The sequence below is a fragment of the Helianthus annuus genome, chromosome 10 (assembly GCF_002127325.2).
Source record: "Helianthus annuus cultivar XRQ/B chromosome 10, HanXRQr2.0-SUNRISE, whole genome shotgun sequence".
NCBI lineage: Eukaryota > Viridiplantae > Streptophyta > Magnoliopsida > Asterales > Asteraceae > Helianthus > Helianthus annuus.
Window position 1 is genome coordinate 132,129,773 of NC_035442.2, and position 15,880 is coordinate 132,145,652.

The 15,880-nt window shown below is 41.8% G+C and overlaps 1 non-coding gene across 1 annotated transcript; it reads right to left on the reverse strand.

Moving 5' to 3' along the window:
* Nucleotides 1-3,407: 3,407 nt before the first annotated feature.
* On the reverse strand, nt 3,408-3,516 carry LOC118483489. The gene has a single exon (XR_004870778.1). It is a non-coding gene; the product is annotated as a small nucleolar RNA R71 (small nucleolar RNA).
* Between the last annotated feature and the right edge of the window lie 12,364 nt (nt 3,517-15,880).

A 15,880-nucleotide genomic window follows, 5' to 3' on the forward strand; every position in this document is an offset into this window, starting at 1 on the left:
TGTGAACTTTGTGTGATTGTCTGATACGTTGGTTTAATGAACGTTTATGAGACATTATGTTTGCATTATGTGAATGTATGTATGTATATATATATATATGACTCGGATCGCACAACATAACCCGATCGCACAAGCCCATGTTGGGCCAAACATCTCATCCTTGTAACGCTATGAGTGAACTCGAAACAGATGGGCAGCCCAAGAATGGGTTCGACCCACTCACTTGTTATGCATAACACCATAGGGAAGGAGTATACTCCTGATAGCTTGCAAAACTAGATCATATGTCAAACCCTAGCTCTCTCTCTCTTCTCCTTCCTCTTGTGCGACGACAGTAACCTTTCATCTTTGGAGCCGAAGGATATCCTGATCCTCTCGAAGTCTTTGTGATTCATACCTTACATTCGGACGTGGTTGACCACTTATAACTCAAGTAACCTTTCTGTATATCTGCCGAGCAAACCAAGGTGAGTTCACTCTCTTACCAAGGCATGGGATTTCCCGGTGGGTAGGGAATGGGATTGAAGGAATGGGATTGAACAATTACTTGTATTTACACTGTTACTAGACTATCTACCATCGTCCTCGGATGCGAAGGACCCTTAGGTAAATTCTACGTATACTTGTAACTTACCACTGTCCTCAGGCTGCGAAGGACACTTACGTAAAACCTACGTAAACTTATACTCACTACTGCCCCGGGTTGTGAAGGGCACCTACGTAAAACCTACGTAACCCCCGCGTACCACTGTCCTCGGGATAAGAAGGACACTTACGCAAAACCTACGTAAACCTCATACGTACTACTGTTCTCAGGTTAAGAAGAACACTTATGGTTACCTCTAGTCTAGTACATACACGCATGGGAAGCCCCTGACGGGTGGTCCATTGGACAACCCTTTATGATGTTTAAAAGACAAGTTATCCCTCGTTTAAGTGAGTAATTATCTTGAATTAGATAACTATTGTTGCTCATGTCTCAGGTGCGGTTTGGCGGCTTAAAGTGGAGAAAAATGCAGCTTTGGAAGGTTTGCAGATGAACGAGTCGTGTGCGGAACAAAAGAAGAAACAAGGCACATGTTTCAGGGGTCCACCGTAAATTACGATGGCCACCGTAATTTACGGTGGCCCTGAAACTCATATAAATCCCACCGTAACTCAGACTATCCACACCGTAAGACTTTGAAGGCCACCGTAACTTACGGTGTCACCGTAAGTTACGGTGGAAGCTGCGACAGAATTGTAACTGCCTCATTAAAATCAGTTTTATTGTGTCTTTTCAAGTACTCTCATCATTGGTCAGTTAGAGAACATACTAGCGGCGATTTTGGTGATTCTTGCTTGGCTTGGAACAATTTCTAACATTCGGTTTGTGATTTCGATTCGTATGAACATTGAACTTATTGTTATGATGATTCACCAAGCTATGTGTGGCTAAAACTTTCAGTGATCATCTTAGGTGAAGGTTTCTCTTGAACTTTTGTGTGTTTATTTCTGAATTTCTAGAATGATAACTTGCGTTGCTTGAATATCATGGTGTATGCATAATTGTTTGTAGCTTGTTAATTGATAGTGCAATTTCTAGTCTCAATCGTACATTCTTGGTGCCGTTGGCAATCGAGATATCACGGGAAGGGTTAGGGTTGGTTATTGATTAATTGATCATCGGGAAACAACCTCGCATTTATAAATCCGAGTACTTTGTTCCCTTTTCGATTATGTATGCACGAGTTATGTCTATGTAACTCTTTCTAGTTGGAATTTCACACAATTGTTAAAAGAAACTGAATCCTAAGATGGTCATTGTTCTCCTAATCTGTTAAATAATCAATCTTTATTTGCAATTAGTTATTAATTTAGTTTTCTAAAACAACAATCCAAATCATTGATCTTTATTTTCTGCAAATTAGGTTAATTGTAGTTTAATCGCAAAGCTACAAAATCAACACACTTCCACATACTCCCTGAGTTCGATACCCTTTTACCACTATCTATAGTTGTTATTTGGATTAAATTTGCGTGCACCTACGACAAGCACGTCAAATTTTGGCGCCGTTGCCGGGGAGTAGTGCGCAACGTGTGTCAGTTTGTTAGTTTTGCTTTGTTATTTTCGGGTTTACACTGGTGTGTTTAGTGTGCAGGTTCTACAGGTGCATGCATACTAGAGGCTCTCACAAAGCGTCACCATTGTCATTTCATCCGGAAATCGAAAGAACGCTAAGGCAAAACAGGGTTTTATTACGAGAAAACAAAATCACCAACTTCACCCATTACACCAAGAAATATCATGGACGAAACACGAGTACCACCTACAACGGGTCAAACGACCTCATCATTTATACCTACTTCCACACAACCATCACCAAACACAACCATACCAAATTCCACTACAATTCCTACTCCACCTCATGACACTATACCAACCAACACCACACAACCCATTACTACCCAAGAAGAACCAACCATTACCTTTAATCCTTCCACTACTATACCACCATTATCCCATTTCTTCCCGGGTGCGGGTCCGTCATATTCAAGCCATACCATAGCACCAATTTCGACCATTGTCCATGCTACACCGTTTCGACCGTCAAACCAGTCGGGTTTCCAATACTCGACTCTTCCATTTGGGCAATCTTTGGGAACTCAAGGAGATGGGTATGATGAAGGATTTGAGGAGTTTGAGAGTTTGGATGAAGATGGGTATGCTTACGGGGGTTATGGTGATCAAGGAGAATTCGGTTATATGCAAAGTCAATCTCAAGGGATGGCAAGTGTCGGTGGAATGCCACAACAACAACAACAACTCATACCACAACACATTCGGCCAAGACCACAAGGGCCATCAATGCAACGCCCTATACCATTGCAACAAGTCCGGCCGCAACACGTGCAACCAGAATTCCAAAGACCACCTCAACGCCCACCGATGCAACAACAACAGTTTCAACAACTAATTGCACCACAAGGGCAAGTACCAAGGCCAATGGGTCCTATTCCTCCAAGAGGTAGGTTCGGTGTACCAAAGAGGCACCTTAGAGAAAATGTGAGGGGCATCGAAGCGCATTTTAGGCCGGTAATCACTCATAACCCTTCACCGGTAGTCATTCCTCACAATGATCAAGGGAGGACATTTGAAATGAGGACCAACTCTTTGCAAAGTTTGCCAAAATATAAGGGGTTAGCAAAGGAGGAGCCTTACTTTCATTTGGAGGCTTATGACTCGATTTGTAACACTCTTGGGAGTCAAGGGTTCTCAGCCGACGATATTAAATTGGTATTATTCCAATTTTATTTGGAAGATAAGGCGAAAAAATGGTTCTACACATTACCTTCAGCATCCATATATACATGGGGGGAAATGCAACAAACTTTCTTGGATGAGTTTTACACCGCCCAAAAGACCAACGCTGCAAGAAAGGGGTTGAGAAGCTTCCAACAACAACATGGTGAGATGTTTCATGAGGCTTTTGAGAGTTTCAATATGATGATCAAAAATTGCCCTCACCATGGAATCGAATTGTGGGAATTAATGAATGCCTTTCACGAGGGGTTGGGTGCCGAAGATGCTCGTGATTTAATGTCCATCACCGGTGGGACTTTTGGTACAAATTACGAGAATGATGATTGGGAGTTTTTGGAGAGCATGGCAACTACATCAAAGAGAAAAGCTCAAGCATCAAGGAGAGCACGACCGGCCATTGCCCGACCTCAAGTGCACGCAATAGATGACGGTAATGTTCAAACTACTAACCAAATTTATGATGTTTGTGCTTTGTGTAAAGAAATAGGTCATGCAGCTGAAAATTGCCAAGGAATGGTGGAAGGGCAATATGAAGAAGTCCATGCAGTTCAAGGTCAAGGAGGGGGTGGTAGAAACTACAACAACATGAACTCTAATACCTACCACCCCGGGTTGAGGAACCACCCAAATTTTCGGTATGGGAACCCTTCAAATCAAGCTAACCCGAACTTTCAAGGTAGCCAAGGTAACTTTGGTTCACGCCAACCTTACAATAACCAAGGTGGATATCGAGGCGGGAACAACCAAGGCTATCAAAAGCAATATCAAACGGGTCAAGAACAAGGGGGGTCTTCGGGTGGAAACGAGATGATGGAGATGCTAAAAAGCATGCAAATGGAGATGCAAAAACGGAACCAACTCGATGAAGTTTGAATGCAAAAGGATGAGGTTCGTGACAAAAGCATTCAATCACTAACAACCCAAATGGGTCAATTAGCAACCGACGTGGCTGAATTGAAGAAAAGCAAGGGTCAACTTCCTAGTGATACTAAGGTAAATCCTTCGCATGGTACGTCACGAGGTAATGTTAATGTTCATCATGTTAGTGTTTTAAGAAGTGGAAAAGAGTTTAAAGCCAATTTGTCACCCGAATTGGTTGAGGGGGTAGTTGAGGACATCACGGGTAATGATAGTGATGATGAAGTTTCACCGGTTAATCCAAAAGAATTAAATGTTAACAAACCGGGTTTGGGTGAAAATGAAAAGAGTGAAAAAGTTGAGGGTGAACCGAGTCAAGTCCCTTTTCCATCGGCTTTACTTGATCCGAGAAAGAAAAACTTTATTGCATCAAGAGGTCCCCAAAAAGAAGAAATGTGGGACATGTTTAAACAAGTTAAAATTAACCTCCCGCTTCTTGATGCAATAAAACAAGTACCCGCCTATGCCAAATTTTTAAAAGAGTTATGTACACAAAAAAGGCAAAACAAGAAGAAAGTGCCTAAGCGGGTTGATTTAACCGGGCAAGTAAGTGCAGTTTTAAATGGGGAGCTTCCTCCTAAGCTCCAAGATCCGGGCACGCCATTGATTAACAAACAAGTTGGTAATTTTCAAATGGCTAAGGCGTTGCTAGATCTTAGAGCCGGGGATAGCATTTTACCGGGGGGCTTATATGACCAATATGATTTTGGTCCGTTAGCAAGGGTGGAGACAACGGTTGTTTTGGCCGATTTGTCTCATAAGCTACCTCGGGGTATGGTTCAAAATGTAATTGTAAAAATTGATGAGTTTTATTACCCGGTTGACTTTCTAGTCTTGGACTACTCGTCCGCGGACCCAAAACAATAACAAAACGTAATTTTGGGTCGGCCATTTTTGAGCACCGCACATGCCGTGATCGATTGTAGATTTGGTACGGTCGACATGACTTTTGGGAATCGAAAAATGCGTTTGAAAGTTTTTACTAACAATTCTAATGCTAATGGTATTGATGAGTGTTTCATGGCAGATATAGTTGACGGATGCAACCCGCATGAGTATGAGGAGGATGGTTTAGATGTTTGCCTGTGTGATTTTTCTGAACAGGTACATGCTTATGCACTCCGGGTTGAAGAGGAAAAGCAAGATGCAATGGCTTTGAAAGAAGGTAGACCACCATGGACTCATCAATTTGAAGGTTTACCGGCGGAGATAGATTCGGGTACTAAACCATCGTTAGAGGAACCGCCAAAGTTGGAACTTAAAGACTTGCCGAGCCACTTGAAGTATGCGTTTTTAGGGGATAATGACACTTTACCGGTCATTATTGCTTCTAATTTGGAGTTGGTACAAGAGCAAGCTTTGTTGGAAATTTTGAAAGAGAACAAGGGAGCTATCGGATGGACGATTTCCGATCTCAAAGGAATTAGTCCATCCATTGTCATGCATAAGATCATTACCACCGAAGATGCAAAGCCTACACGAGAAGCTCAAAGGCGATTGAATCCGAACCTACGGGAGGTAGTTAAAAAAGAGGTAAAAATGGTTGGATGCGGGAATTATCTATCCGATTTCGGATAGTGCTTGGGTGAGTCCCACCCAAGTTGTGCCTAAGAAGGCCGGCATTCAAGTAGTCATGGACGAAAATGGTGAACAAATTGCCACCCGACCGGTAACCGGGTGGCGGGTATGCATTGACTACCGAAAATTGAATGCCACTACTTCTAAGGATCATTTCCCGCTACCTTTCATTGACCAAATTATTGAAAAATTATCGGGTCAAAAATACTACTGTTTTTTGGATGGGTATTCGGGTTACAATCAAATCGCAATACACCCGGATGACCAACACAAGACCACCTTCACTTGTCCGTATGGCACCTTTGCCTTTCGGCGGATGCCCTTTGGCTTGTGCAATGCTCCGGCAACTTTCCAACGATGTATGATGAGTATTTTCTCGGACATGGTTGGAGAGTCGCTCGAAGTATTTATGGATGACTTCTCCATTTTTGGCACTAGTTTTGATACTTGTCTCAACGAATTACAAAAAGTTTTAAAAAGGTGCGTTGAGAAAAATTTAGTGTTAAGTTGGGAGAAAAGTCACTTCATGGTGCAAGAGGGTATTGTGTTGGGTCATGTAATTTCTGAAAGGGGGATGGAGGTGGATAAGGCAAAAATACGGGTAATAGCATCTTTGCCATCTTCGAAAAATGTTAAGGGTGTGAGGTCATTTTTGGGACATGCGGGGTTCTATAGACGTTTCATAAAGGGTTTTAGTGTTATCACCAAACCCTTATGCAACTTGTTATTAAAAGATGCCCCATTTGATTTTATTAACGAGTGTATGCAAGCTATCACTGTTTTGAAGGAACACTTGGTCAAAGCTCCTATCTTGCAACCACCGGATTGGTCAAAGCCGTTCGAGATGATGTGTGATGCAAGCCACACCACTATTGGTGCAGTTTTGGGTCAACGGGTTGATAGAAAGCCGGTGGTGATTTACTATGCAAGCAAAACTTTATCCGAAGCGCAACTCAATTACACCACAACCGAGAAGGAATTACTAGCGGTGGTGTATGCTTTGGATAAGTTTCGCTCGTATATTTGGGGGAGCAAGGTGGTGGTTTATTCGGATCATAGTGCGGTCCGATACTTGATGGAGAAAAAGGACGCGAAGCCTCGTTTGATTCGATGGGTATTATTGTTACAAGAGTTCGATTTAGAAATCCGAGACAAAAAGGGAAGTGAGAATGTAGTGGCAGATCACTTGTCTCGGATTCCGGTGGAAGGGATCGATGATGTTAGTGAAATCAATGAAAGTTTTCCTGACGAGCAACTCCTAGCCGTCTCCACCTTTGTTGCACCGTGGTATGCTCACTATGTTAACTACTTAGCCACGGGTGCCATCCCAAGTCATTGGACCAAGAAATGTCGACAACAATTTATGGTTCAAGTGAAGCAATATATTTGGGATGAACCGGATCTTTTCAAGATTGGACCGGATCAAGTTATACGAAGGTGTGTGCCCGAGACAGAAGTGTTGGAAATTTTGACCCATGCTCATTCGTCCGCATGTGGAGGTCATTTTAGTGGGCACAAAACAGGCTATCGGGTTCTCTCATGTGGGTTTTGTTGGTCCACAATTTTCAAGGATGCATGTGAGTTTGCTAGAAATTGCATAAATTGTCAAAAGATGGGAAGCATATCGAAGAGGGATGAGATGCCATTACAACCAATCTTGGTTGTAGAGATATTTGATGTATGGGGTATAGACTTTATGGGACCCTTCCCGAATTCGAATGGTTTTCTATACATTTTGGTAGCGGTGGATTATGTCTCGAAGTGGATTGAAGCTATTGCAACACGAACAAATGACCATTCGGTTGTTTGTAAATGTGTTCAATTCAACATTTTCTCTCGTTTTGGCATCCCGCGGGTTATTATAAGTGATGGTGGTTCTCCTTTCAAGAACTTCAACTTCGGGAAATTATTGAAGAGGTATAGCGTGAATCACCGGATTTCCACACCTTACCATCCGCAAACGAGTGGACAAGTCGAAGTGTCCAACCGTCAAATCAAAGAAATTCTAATGAAGACGGTAAGAACGGATAGGAAGGATTGGTCGAGTAAGTTAGACGATGCATTGTGGGCATACCGAACGGCCTACAAGACTCCTATTGGCACAACGCCTTACCGGATGGTGTGTGGAAAGGGTTGTCACTTGCCAATGGAGCTACCGCATCGGGCACATTGGGCAATTAAGACGGTAAACGCGGATTATGACGAGGCGGGAAAGTTGAGAAAGTTGCAATTAAGCGAGATAGAAGAGATTCGAGACGAGGCGTACGAATGTGCATCGGCTTATAAAGATAAACTCCAGAAGGTGCATGATGCAAAATTGCGGAAGAAAACATTTGAAGTGGGTCAAAAAGTTTGGTTGTATAACTCAAGACTCAAGATGTTCGCGGGCAAGCTTAAAAGCAAATGGATGGGCCCGTATGTCGTTCGGAGAGTTGGAAGGTTTGGTGACGTAGATATCCAAGACGAGCAAACACTAAAACAACAAACGGTGAACGGTCACCGGTTGAAACCGTACTTGGAGGGGAACGACATCAATAACTTGGAGCTTGATAAAGCGGGCTACATCTTGCGCCCGGTCGATGAGGAACAACCATGAGAGGCCCAGGTTTGGTAGTGTAAATAGTAGCATTTTGTTTTGTTTTGTATAGTTTGTGCAATTATCGTATTTCTTTGAAATCCGTGTTTGAAACAAGTGTGGGGATATTCGGGTCATGATGTGCGTGAAGTGTAGTATTATTTTTGATATATATTTAAGCCCTTTTTACACTTTTAGCCAAGTTTTAAATTTGTAAAACACGATATTCACTAACACTAAACACACATATGGGCAAGTGCACCCATCGTGGACGTAGTATAGTGTTGGTAAGATACCGAGGTCGTCCAAGGACACAAGAGCTTTTAATACCGGTTTATCCTCAACGTCTAATCAAATCAAAAGGTTAGAAAAATGTTTTAACTAAGAAAAATAAAAACTAACTAAATGCTGAAAATAAAAATAAAATAAAAACAGATAGACAAGATGAATCACTTGGATCCGACACGTGTATTAGTATAACCTTTGATTATTTTCGCACTTTTGCACTTGTTTAAGAGATTATCTTAGTTATTGTAGTAGGCCCCTCTTTTGAAGGCGACGTTACCCTCAACCCAGTAGTTTGAGTCAGCAAGGATACAATCCTAAAGGGTCGGATTATTGAAAGATAATGAATTAAGTTATTAATGCAAATTGTGGTAGGCCCCGCTTTTGGCGGTGACGTTACCCTCGGCTAAGTAATCTGAGTCAGCAGGGATACAGTCCTAAATAGCCGGGTTATAGTATTAATAGTAGTTAACTTATGAGGGGGTCAAAGAGTTTGGATCCCCGCCATCCAATACCTATGGGCATTGAAGGAGATCCTACTAAATTTGACCCAGGTCCCAAGCAGGACCTCTAAACGCTGAACAAGGGCAAGACCCTTACCAAACCGTTCCCTTAACCCCCGACCAGGTAGCCAACATACCTCCATATAGACCGTGGAGATATGAATGGTGAAAATCTTTTATTTTATATAGACAGTAAAATAATGCCAAGACACCACGGACAAACGATAAGGAAAGATCACCTTCAACATAAGTAACTAGTTATTAAAGTCATTAATACAAAACCAAATAAAAAGTGCAAAAGATTAAAAATAAAAAGTATTATACTAAACACTTGTCTTCACCAAGTGATGTAAGAGACTTAGGCAAACATGGCCTTGATTGTCAAGAACTCTTACGATCAATCTTGGATCCCGAGACGACTCGCACACTCTACGATGGACAATGGATGATGGTGGTGGATGATGGTGTTATGGTGGTGGTGGGTGGTGGATGAAGTGTGAGAGAGGTGGTGTGCCAAGGGATGAGAGAGAATGAAGCCAAGCTCCTCTATTTATAGGCTGAACAGAAGGCTGGACACGGCCCCGTGTCCGCTGGACACGGCCCCGTGCCCGTCTGACATTCTCTCACTTCATTAATTGTAATTGCGAATTACAATTAATGCGCCTGCTGTACTTTCACCACGCCCCCGTGCTCGCTGGACACGGCCCCGTGGTGGGCAATGGAAGCTTCTACTGGTTTGTCTTTTCTGCTGCTTCCTGGGCACGCCCCCGTGTTCGCTGGACACGGGGCGTGTTCAGACTCTGTTTCTTCTCCTTTGCCTTGGGAGGTGCCGTTGAGGGTCCGGGCAGTCCACTTTTGTTCCTTTTCTTGTATTTATGGTAGAATTAGCTGTCTTTTTGCTTCTTTTGTGATTTTGAGCTCATTTCATCCTGAAAATACAAAAGGAAGACAAAAACACTCTTTTTCCAACATTAGTACTTAAAAAGGGTTAGTTTTATGCCTTAATTGATGTGATTTATATGTTGCATTTTACACACATCAAATACCCCCACACTTGAACTTTTGCTTGTCCTCAAGCAAAACTCTTTAAATGTGGCTTACACTCCCAAATGGAATAGGTAGAAGAGAAGTTTTTTAGCTTGTCCTAGAGTGTCGGGAATCCAAGGTTTTTATAGGTTTTATTTTTATTTATTTACAATCCTATTCTTTATGATTTATTTTGAACTTTTCATAAGATGAATTACTTATTTGGGCATAGCATGCCTTATTAAAATTCCATTTATATACAAGTTCACATACCTCACGGGAGATCACTCAACACTCGGCCGAAGGTGTATATTTTTAGTGAATCACTCGAGAGCGGCACGGAACTCACGTCTTCCATAGGCTTGCCAAGCGACCAATCCTCCTCCTTTTTAACTTTTTACCTTTGTAAATATCAAGAGGACTTTTTGGGTGAAGGCTTGGGTTTAAAGGTGGGTGGTTGGTTAGTGGTTAGTAAAAAGGGCGAAAATCGTAACAAGCGTCGGTTTTTCGTGAAGTACCTTATTTTTAGTGACTTTTTATTTTGAAGTATTTCTCCAAACAAGCTTTTATAGCTTTTGTTTGTTTTTGACTTCATCATCATCATTTTTTTTTTCATCGTCACATAAAAAGGTGAGTTTATGAAAAAGCGAACTTGTTACTAAAAAAAATAAATAAAAAGGTTTTTGGTGGGTAAAAAGGGTTTTGGGGTAATGAAATGAAAGGTTTAGGCTCAAAGGGGCTATCTAGGGGGATTTTGGGTAGGTAAAAAAAATAAAAAATAATGGTTTTGAAAAAAAATTGGTTAGTCCTAATGCCTCCATCATTTACTTACTTGGGTTTAAGTTGGTAAGGACCGGGAATGTATCGTCGTGGCAAGTTCTAGATTTGTAAGGACCGAGCGGCTATTCACACAAGAAACGAAAAATGAGCATTTAATCTAAATATGTGTATTTTTATGCTCAATAAAGGCTCAAAACTCACTTTTGTGGGAATGGGTTTTTAATGTGACCAAGCATATATAATCGAATTTTAAACTAGACTTGTTATATCGTTTCATAATTTTCTTATGTTGGTTCCTTTTTTATCACGACGCTATCGGTTGTAAACTTGTAAAAATATAACCTTTTTAGAACTTGTTATTCCCAACTTAAACTAAGACAAGTAAATAAAAAAAATAAAAAAAATGAAAAAGTTTTTGAAAAAATTTGGGGTGTTTAGCGGTTCCAATAGAGTTTTGTGTAAGGCTTGTGTTTAGGATTTTGCAAAATTTCAAGGGTTTTAGCATCCCCCCACACTTAAATTACACATTGTCCTTAATGTGTCCAAAAATAAAGTTTTTGGTTGATTAGAATGTATAAAAGTGGGTTAAAAAGCAAAGATTTGTGTTACTGGCATCCTGGACACGGCCCCGTGTTCACCGGGCACGGCCCCGTGGTCAAGTGCCAGTAACAAAAATTACAGAATTGAAACAGAAGCCTGGACACGGGGGCGTGTCCGCTGAACACGGCCCGTGTCCAGTTACCTGAACTGGGTGATTTTCTGCAGGGGCTCAGCACGGGGCCGTGTTGGTTGGGCACGGCCCGTGTTGAGCCTTCTGTGATGGAGATTTTTGCCGGTTTGCTCTGTTCTTCGTGCATGGTTCCATTTTTCTCGTTCCCTTTTTTATCCATTACCACCGTGAGTGTGTTTTATACTCACGTCAACCATCAATCATAAAAACCATCATAGCATTGCAAATCATAGAGAGACATTACATAAAGATAAAAATTACATAAATATTAAACTTATGGAGTTCTAGCCCTATGTTTTATTTTAATTTAGCAAAATTTCCAAGAAGCTACTAGTCTTGGTTAAATAAGGCTTTGTAGAACTCCTCCCTTCGGGTGCGGTTCTCCTCATATGTCGGCAAGCCACTCCTCTACCTCCCTTGGAAGGAGAAAAGAGGGCTCGTTTGCATTGGTTTGAGGAGTTTCGACTTCCGCTGGAACTTCTTGTGGGTTTTCCATAGAAGGTTCTGCGGGAAAGTCTTCCCACCCGGTAGGGTTGTTAACACCGAGTGCCAAGTTCCAGTCTTGTTGTGGAAGGACTGGTTCCATAGGGGGTGCCACCAAAATGTTTAACCTTTGGTGCAAAAGGTTAATCTCTTGGAAGCTGCTTTCAAGTCCCATTGTAAGATCGTTAATACGGTCAATGAGGACCTCCTCTACTGACGTCATTTCGTCGAGAGCTTCTCTTAGCGCTATCACGTAGTGCACAAGTGTAGCTTCAACGGAGGGCCTCCTTCCCCTTCGGCTGTTTGATGAATGAACGGATGATGTTTCGCTGTTTTCACTCGCCATTCTACGAAAAATAAACCAAAAGCAGTTTATATGACGAAACAGTTTCTGGACACGGCCCCGTGCTCATTGAGCACGGCCCCGTGTTCATCTTTCTGTAGAATTTTGGAGCAAGGAATCTTGGGTTTTTAAGTTATTTTCTGAGTTTATGCAAGCTTTTTGACAGTAAATAACTTTAAACAATGTTACATAACATGTTTTTACCAAGATTCTATGATCAAAACTCATTGTTCCCTACCACCAAGATTGAAAATTCAAACTTTTCATGGTAGTTCTTGAAGAAAGATGAAGAAGAAGGAAATGTCTAGAAGAGAAAAGGACAAGATGGGTTGTTGGAAACTTCTTTTAGACTTACCTAGGATTGTTTGAGAGAAGATTCCTTCAAATCTCTGTCCCCAAGTTGGTCCAAATGTGCAGGATTTTTGGCTGCATTTATAGAAAACGACAGCCTGCTGGACACGGCCCCGTGTCTGCTGGACACGGCCCCGTGTGCAGATGAAATTCTGACACAGTTTGTCCGTATTCTAACGTTCTGATCAGAGGGGAATCTTTTGGTGGACACGGGGGCGTGTTGGTCGGGCACGGCCCCGTGTCGGAAAGCTGTCTTATGAAGTTTTGTCTTTACTAAGGAGCTAATCTATATCGGGTGGCTCTTGACTTGTTGGAACAACCCCAAAGTGCCTAAGATACCTTAATTGTCCTATACTAAGGCGAGAACGCAAGAGGTTGTCGGTGAGGGTAATTCCTATTTTCATTCTAGGTGGACAAGTCCAACCCTTTCCCGGGCTCTCGTTAAAGAAGGTGTATGCCGAATCGCTCAGGTCTATGTATGCATCGAACGAAGTCGATGGGGAGTCCTTCACGGCACAATCGACACAGGGACGACTATCGTCCGCGTCTTTTCTAGGTAAGAAGGTATTTTCGGGAGCAACGAGGTTGTCGGAATGCGGTTCCAACATTTCCTCATGGTCATCATCTTGGGATGGATCTAAAAAATCCTTCCTAAGTTCTTTTGACCAATTGAGAAGTAGTTCTTTTTTACTTTCGCCCCTCTTAAGGTTACAAGGAATCGGTGGGTCTATATAGTGGGGCCTATAAGTGAGGAAAAAACATTTTAATTCCTCATGTTCGCCTCCACATATTCGAAACCACAAACCATAAGAGTGCCGAAAGTAAAAAGAATTACTATTACTCATGTTTGTGTCAGAAATTACCAACCGCCGGGATCTAACGGTTCTGTTTTCAGCAACTGAATCTTGGGCACGGGGGCGTGTTGAGTGGACACGGCCCCGTGTTCAGCCTACTGTCTGACTTAAAACAGGATTGCCAGTTCCAATGATTGAGCACGGGGCGTGTTCAGCGGGCACGGCCCCGTGTTGAGCTCTGCAGAGGCTAAAAATCTAAGAAAAATCCTAAAAAATTAAAGAAAAATAAAAATATGATTAGGCCGTTGATTCCTAACTTTCTTAAAATCCTTGTGTCCCCGGCAACGACGCCAAAAACTTGATGTGCGTGAAGTGTAGTATTATTTTTGATATATATTTAAGCCCTTTTTACACTTTTAGCCAAGTTTTAAATTTATAAAACACGATATTCACTAACACTAAACACACATATGGGCAAGTGCACCCATCGTGGACGTAGTATAGTGTTGGTAAGATACCGAGGTCGTCCAAGGACACAAGAGCTTTTAATACCGGTTTATCCTCAACGTCTAATCAAATCAAAAGGTTAGAAAAATGTTTTAACTAAGAAAAATAAAAACTAACTAAATGCTGAAAATAAAAATAAAATAAAAACAGATAGACAAGATGAATCACTTGGATCCGACACGTGTATTAGTATAACCTTTGATTATTTTCGCACTTTTGCACTTGTTTAAGAGATTATCTTAGTTATTGTAGTAGGCCCCTCTTTTGAAGGCGACGTTACCCTCAACCCAGTAGTTTGAGTCAGCAAGGATACAATCCTAAAGGGTCGGATTATTGAAAGATAATGAATTAAGTTATTAATGCAAATTGTGGTAGGCCCCGCTTTTGGCGGTGACGTTACCCTCGGCTAAGTAGTCTGAGTCAGCAGGGATACAGTCCTAAATAGCCGGGTTATAGTATTAATAGTAGTTAACTTATGAGGGGGTCAAAGAGTTTGGATCCCCGCCATCCAATACCTATGGGCATTGAAGGAGATCCTACTAAATTTGACCCAGGTCCCAAGCAGGACCTCTAAACGCTGAACAAGGGCAAGACCCTTACCAAACCGTTCCCTTAACCCCCGACCAGGTAGCCAACATACCTCCATATAGACCGTGGAGATATGAATGGTGAAAATCTTTTATTTTATATAGACAATAAAATAATGCCAAGACACCACGGACAAACGATAAGGAAAGATCACCTTCAACATAAGTAACTAGTTATTAAAGTCCTTAATACAAAACCAAATAAAAAGTGCAAAAGATTAAAAATAAAAAGTATTATACTAAACACTTGTCTTCACCAAGTGATGTAAGAGACTTAGGCAAACATGGCCTTGATTGTTAAGAACTCTTACGATGGACAATGGATGATGGTGGTGGATGATGGTGTTATGGTGGTGGTGGGTGGTGGATGAAGTGTGAGAGAGGTGGTGTGCCAAGGGATGAGAGAGAATGAAGCCAAGCTCCTCTATTTATAGGCTGAACAGAAGGCTGGACACGGCCCCGTGTCCGCTGGACACGGCCCCGTGCCCGTCTGACATTCTCTCACTTCATTAATTGTAATTGCGAATTACAATTAATGCGCCTGCTATACTTTCACCACGCCCCCGTGCTCGCTGGACACAGCCCCGTGGTGGGCAATGGAAGCTTCTACTGGTTTGTCTTTTCTGCTGCTTCCTGGGCACGCCCCCGTGTTCGCTGGACACGGGGCGTGTTCAGACTCTGTTTCTTCTCCTTTGCCTTGGGAGGTGCCGTTGAGGGTCCGGGCAGTCCACTTTTGTTCCTTTTCTTGTATTTATGGTAGAATTAGCTGTCTTTTTGCTTCTTTTGTGATTTTGAGCTCATTTCATCCTGAAAATACAAAAGGAAGACAAAAACACTCTTTTTCCAACATTAGTACTTAAAAAGGGTTAGTTTCATGCCTTAATTGATGTGATTTATATGTTGCATTTTACACACATCAGGTCACAAATTGCTCTAACATTGTGTTGAGGACAACACGGAACTTTCGAGGGGGTAGGGTGATTTTTATATGCTTTTAAAAAATTTTTAAAACACAAAAAAATCGAAAAAAAAATACCCTTAAAATAGCATTTTTCAGCAATTCAGAATCGCCCAGATGCCACCGTAATTTACGGTATTACCGTAATTTACGATGAA